Source organism: Tursiops truncatus, chromosome 16 (assembly GCF_011762595.2).
Source record: "Tursiops truncatus isolate mTurTru1 chromosome 16, mTurTru1.mat.Y, whole genome shotgun sequence".
Classification (NCBI taxonomy): Eukaryota; Metazoa; Chordata; class Mammalia; order Artiodactyla; family Delphinidae; genus Tursiops; species Tursiops truncatus.
The window spans coordinates 67,891,708-67,896,821 of NC_047049.1; the positions used below are offsets into that span (position 1 = coordinate 67,891,708).

Below are 5,114 nucleotides of genomic sequence, written 5' to 3' on the forward strand. Positions count from 1 at the left end.
TCCCTGGTGGTCCAGTGGGTAAGACTCTGCACTCCCAATGCAGGGGGCCCAGGTTCAATCCCTGGTCGGGGAGCTAGATCCCACGTGCATGCCACAACAAAGAGTTAGCATGCCACAACTAGGAGTCTGCATGCTGCAACTAAGAGTCCATGTGCTTCAGCCCGCATGCCGCAGCGAAGATCCCACGTGCCGCAGACGCAGAGCAGCCTGATTAATTCATTAATTAATTTTTTTAAAGTTTGTGAAGACGCTCACTGGGGGTATTATAATAGTGCTCTCCCTAGTCCCAGAACAGTTCAAGCAAAACTAGAAAGATCATTTGACAGAGGTGCTATAGAGGGGATTCCTGCATCAAGGGGATCTTGGCTTGACCTCAAAAGGTTTTCTGGTTATAAGTCTTTGATGTGCTCAGTTATAGGAAGAGGGGGGAACAGACCCTTCTGGTCTGTTCTGTTTTCTCTGCCTCTATTATTTCTCTCCCCTTAAGCAGAGGGGCTCCATGGAGAAGGGGATTAGCACAAGGTCAGCATCAAGAACCATCACATAGTCCTTGAGGTGTGTGTGGCCCCTCCTCTGACTTTACTGTGGGAAGAAGAATCCAGTGTACCTCCCACACCTTCTGTGTTTATAGACTGTCCAGTGAATTCACCCCAAGCACACTGTCTTTGTCACAAAACCTATAGGGTCTGCCAAAGGGGCAATAACAGTGTAAGCAGATAGTGTTGGGGTTGTGGGGGGAATCCCTGGAGAAAGAGAACCAGGCCTGGCTTTCTTGATATGAGAGAAGCCATTTTTGGCCAAAACCATGACCCTGCCCCAGGACTGCTCCTCCTTTTTTTCTGCATTCCCTCCCTTCCCTGATTAGCCACTGTTTGAATCTGCCCTCTGGAACTCAGAGAAGGTCAAGGAGGCTGAATGAAGTTTACTTCCTACGAACAAGAAACTTGGAAAGGATTTGTACCCAGTAGCGCCCCACAGGGTCCTGCTCTGTTTATACAAGAGTAGTGAGAGAGTGCAAAAATATGTCTAAATCTGAAGAACCAATCTCTTTTCCTACATACAAAATAAAAATTTAAGTGATAAAAATAATGGTTAAACTTCAGAGAAAACCAGTTTGCTGGCATAGTTAGCATGTTAAGTGGATAACACTCTTTCCTGTACTTACTAGGTGTAAGGACTCATCTTGCTTTGTCATTCCTTCATATGAAAGGAACTGCCAAATCCTTCCCCATTTCCAACTTCATCATAAACAAAAGGGAAAGACTGCCTTTAACTTTAAATGGAAACTACCTATAGTTTTAATTGTTTGTTTTTAAGACTGAGCATGGTGTGGAACAGAGGGTAAAAAAGTTGATTCATTTGTTTCTTGAAGATTTAAATTTCTTCTTTTCTTGAAACTATATCCCATTTCCCAATAGCAATGGTTTAACTTTGTATAAGACTTTGCAGGTTTCCAAGCACTTACATGTACAGGCGGGCCCCATTCAATTCCAACAGGTTCAAATTAGTGGCTTGCCCAGTGTCATAAAATTAGTAAACAGCCGAGCTAGGTCTTGAATCTAGGTCTGTCTGGCCATAAGCCCAGTACTCTTTCCACTACAAGCAGCTAAATATCTACTGGAGTGACATCTAAGGTTCGTAATAGCAGAAATAGACTGTTAGGGTAACCCACTGTAATTACATAGGTTATTTTGGGTTTTCCGAAGTTCACAGTCCTGGGTACCAAGAGATTCGAGCTAAAAAGAGAGTTGCTATTGTTAGTGGCTCTGTTCTCCTCTGGGGTAATTGCCAAGAACTATTCACAAACCAGACTGGGCAGGAACAGGCCATGTGAGGGAGGGGGAGGGTAGCCACAAGGTTGCAGTCTCTAACTCCTTGGACTCTGAGCCAAGCTGTCCAGTTGCTTCAACCTGAGCCAGGATGAAAAGAGCCAAGTTAGGCAGGAGTCAGGCATTCTACTCAACAAAGTTCAACAGAGGGGAGGCCAAGGAAAGTAGAATTTCAGGGCAGGTTTCTTACCAGTAAGCAGACACCAGGGAAAAGTCTGTCAAATAAAGGCAGAAAGGCAATGATTCAACCAACTTTGCATTAGGTGTTTCTCAACTAAGGGAGCAGAAGAGAGCTCTCCAGAATCCCAAATGTCCTTGGACCGTGCATCTTCTGGTACACCAGGAGGGTTGCCTTGCTTCCATCTATAAAAAATAATTCACTTGTTGATCTGTGCTGGGTCAGGTATGAAGGAAACAGTTTTCACCTATATTTTCTTTTCAGCCATGTCAGAACACTGAGGCATCTCTAATCAAGTCCCTTTAGCTATTATAATCACCATCTCCAATTACACAGACCTCAAACTTCCAGCTCTACCTCTTGCTCTGACCCTCTGATGCAAAATGCTGGTCCACTGGACTTTATTTCAAACAGAGTAGTCACATATTGGGAAAGGATCAAAGGAATCTTGAGATATTAGAAGATGGAGTTCAATTACTTTTAAATAAATGTAAATGAGAGAAGACTTAGAAACTGAATGGTAGGAAGGAAATGATTGAAGTCATAGGCAGAAGTTCAGAGACTGTTCTTCCTTAAGTTTTCTAGGAGAGATTTGCCTCCAGCTTCCTTTAAAAACATTTTCTTCAGTTGCCAAGATTCTCAAGTCCATTGTTAGCCTATTCAGTCCCTCTATGTTCCATGCTCCCTGCTGCAATTCCACCTAAGCAACACAAGCACGGGAGACCTCTGACTGACAATTCTGGGAAGACATGTGAGGGATTCAGGGAAAGAAGGGTTCATAGCAAAGCAGCACAGAAAAAGTAAACATTTTACCACTAATTGAATCTTTTACCTCTCACTTTCACTGTATTCTTTACTTCTGAAATGGTCTTTTTTGCAGGTCTTTATATTTTTTCCACCCTTCAGGGAACTGAAAAACCCTAGAGGGGAAATCTGTCTTGAAACTATGTAAGCTTGACTTTCCAAAATAAACAAACGAAAAGAAAGAAGGGTGGAGAGAAGGGAGAGAGGGTGGGAGGGAGAGAAGGAGGAACAAGGAGAGAGAGAGAGAGAGAGAAGGAAAGGAGGAAAAAGAAGGAAAGAAAAAGGAAGGGAGGAGGGGAGGGAGGGAAGGAAGGAAGGAATGAAGGAAGGAGGGAGGAAAGGAGGGAGGGAGGGAGGGAGGGAGAAAGAAAAAGGAAAAAGAGAACGAGGGAGGGAGGGAGCGGGGAGTTGGGGGGAGCGGGGGAGAGAGAGAGAGAAAGAAAGGAGAGAAAATTTGACAGACACCTTATACACTTTATCCTGACCTGTTTACATCACATGCTGTTGACATTTGGGCCAGAAGCAACTGTGAGAAGAATGATGCAACCTCAGATGTTAGGACACCAGGGCTGCAGCCAAAGAATTCTTACAGCACACATGGAGGCTGGCCAGACTTCAGCTTTATTCCATGCTGAATTCTCCCTTGCCAGCTCTAAAATCCACAGGGCTCTAATTGACTCTTCCACGGCTTCACTGCCATGTTGATCACACTCTTCCAGTTTACATTTTGGGGAAAGAGAGAAGAGTAATTGGAGAAATAGACCAATTAAAGAATTTGGGGCCACAATATTGAAATAATTTACACAATATGGAAATAAAGAACTTACTTGAATTCTTCAATTATCACAAAGCAAATATCCTACTTAATTAAGTCATAATTATTGGCTGCATTTTAATCAAGTTTATTTTGTAACTGTATAAATAACTAAAGCCTTTTTTGCATTTTTATACCTCTTATAATGAAAAATTTCAAGTATATCAAAAAGTATAATAGTATAATGAACACCAATATATCCAAACCCTATATTCAGTGTTAACATTTTTCCATATTTTCTCCATCTATTTGTCTGCTAGAAATTTTTAAGTGAATCTTAAATAATATTTTACTTTCCTCTAATTACTTTAGTATTCATCTCTAAAAAATGAAAACATTTTTCTCTACTATAATACCTTAAGTTGTACATAACAAAATTAAAATTCCTTAATATCTGCCTATATACCATAGTCAAACTTTCCCAATTGTTTTCAAAATGCCAAGGTTGTAGCAAGTCAAGATCCAATCAAAGTCCACAACTTACATGGAATTGCTGTCTCTAAGTCTCTTAATTTGCTTTTAATCTAGAGAAATCCTGACTCTTCATTTGTTTTCGTGATGTTTACTTGTGGAAGAAACTTGGACAGCTGTCCACTCTTCCAATATATTTTTAATCATTGATTATTCTGTCTTTTAAAATCATTGAATAAAGATATAATATTAAATGTACTTTCTTCAATATTCACTGACAATAAGTCTTTTTTTGTTATCTTTTTATTTTTTAATTTTGTTTTATTTTGGGCTGCCTTGGGTCTTCGTTCCTGCATGCAGGCTTTCTCTAGGTGCGGCAAGCAGGGTCTACTCTTGGTTGCGGTGCGAGAGCTGCTTATTGCAGTGGCTTCTCTTATTGTGAAGCGCGGGCTCTAGGTGTCTGGGCTTCAGTAGTTGCAGCACGTGGACTCAGTAGTTGTGGCTCACAGGCCCTAGAGCTCAGGCTCAGTAGTTGTGGCACACAGGCTTAGTTGCTCTGCGGCATGTGGGATCTTCCCGGACCAGGGATCGAACCTGTGTCTCCTGCACTGGCAGGCAGATTCTGAACCACTGTGCCACCAGGGAAGTCCTGACAATAAGTCTTAAAGTAAGTAAAATAAGGAATATCAAATTTTGACCTTATAACAATGAATCCTGTGCCATCTATTTTAGTTTGCACTCTTTTCATTGCAAATAGCAGAAACCAACTTGGACCAGATTAAATTACATGGGGAATTGAATTGAAATTTATTAGTTATTAATTGTATTTTCCTTCATATAATAAAAAAACCACAGAATAAAAATAGCTTAAGTAAGGTGGAAGTCTGTAAAGGAAGTGTAGAGGAAGGCAGTCCAGGTCTGGCATGGCAGATTAATAGCAGGGGCCCACACTATCTCTCTATGGCAGGGAAAAGAGGGGGTCATGTCCAAGTGAAACAGGAGGGAAGGGGGCAAGGAACAAACTTTAAAGGAATGACAGAGCCTGAGACAGCAGAAGCAAGAAGAACTACAATTCTGC

The 5,114-nt window shown here is 41.5% G+C and overlaps 1 non-coding gene across 1 annotated transcript; it reads left to right on the top strand.

Moving 5' to 3' along the window:
* On the top strand, positions 1–73 carry TRNAG-CCC (transfer RNA glycine (anticodon CCC)). Its single transcript has one exon. It is a non-coding gene; the product is annotated as a tRNA-Gly (tRNA).
* Positions 74–5,114: the final 5,041 nt, after the last annotated feature.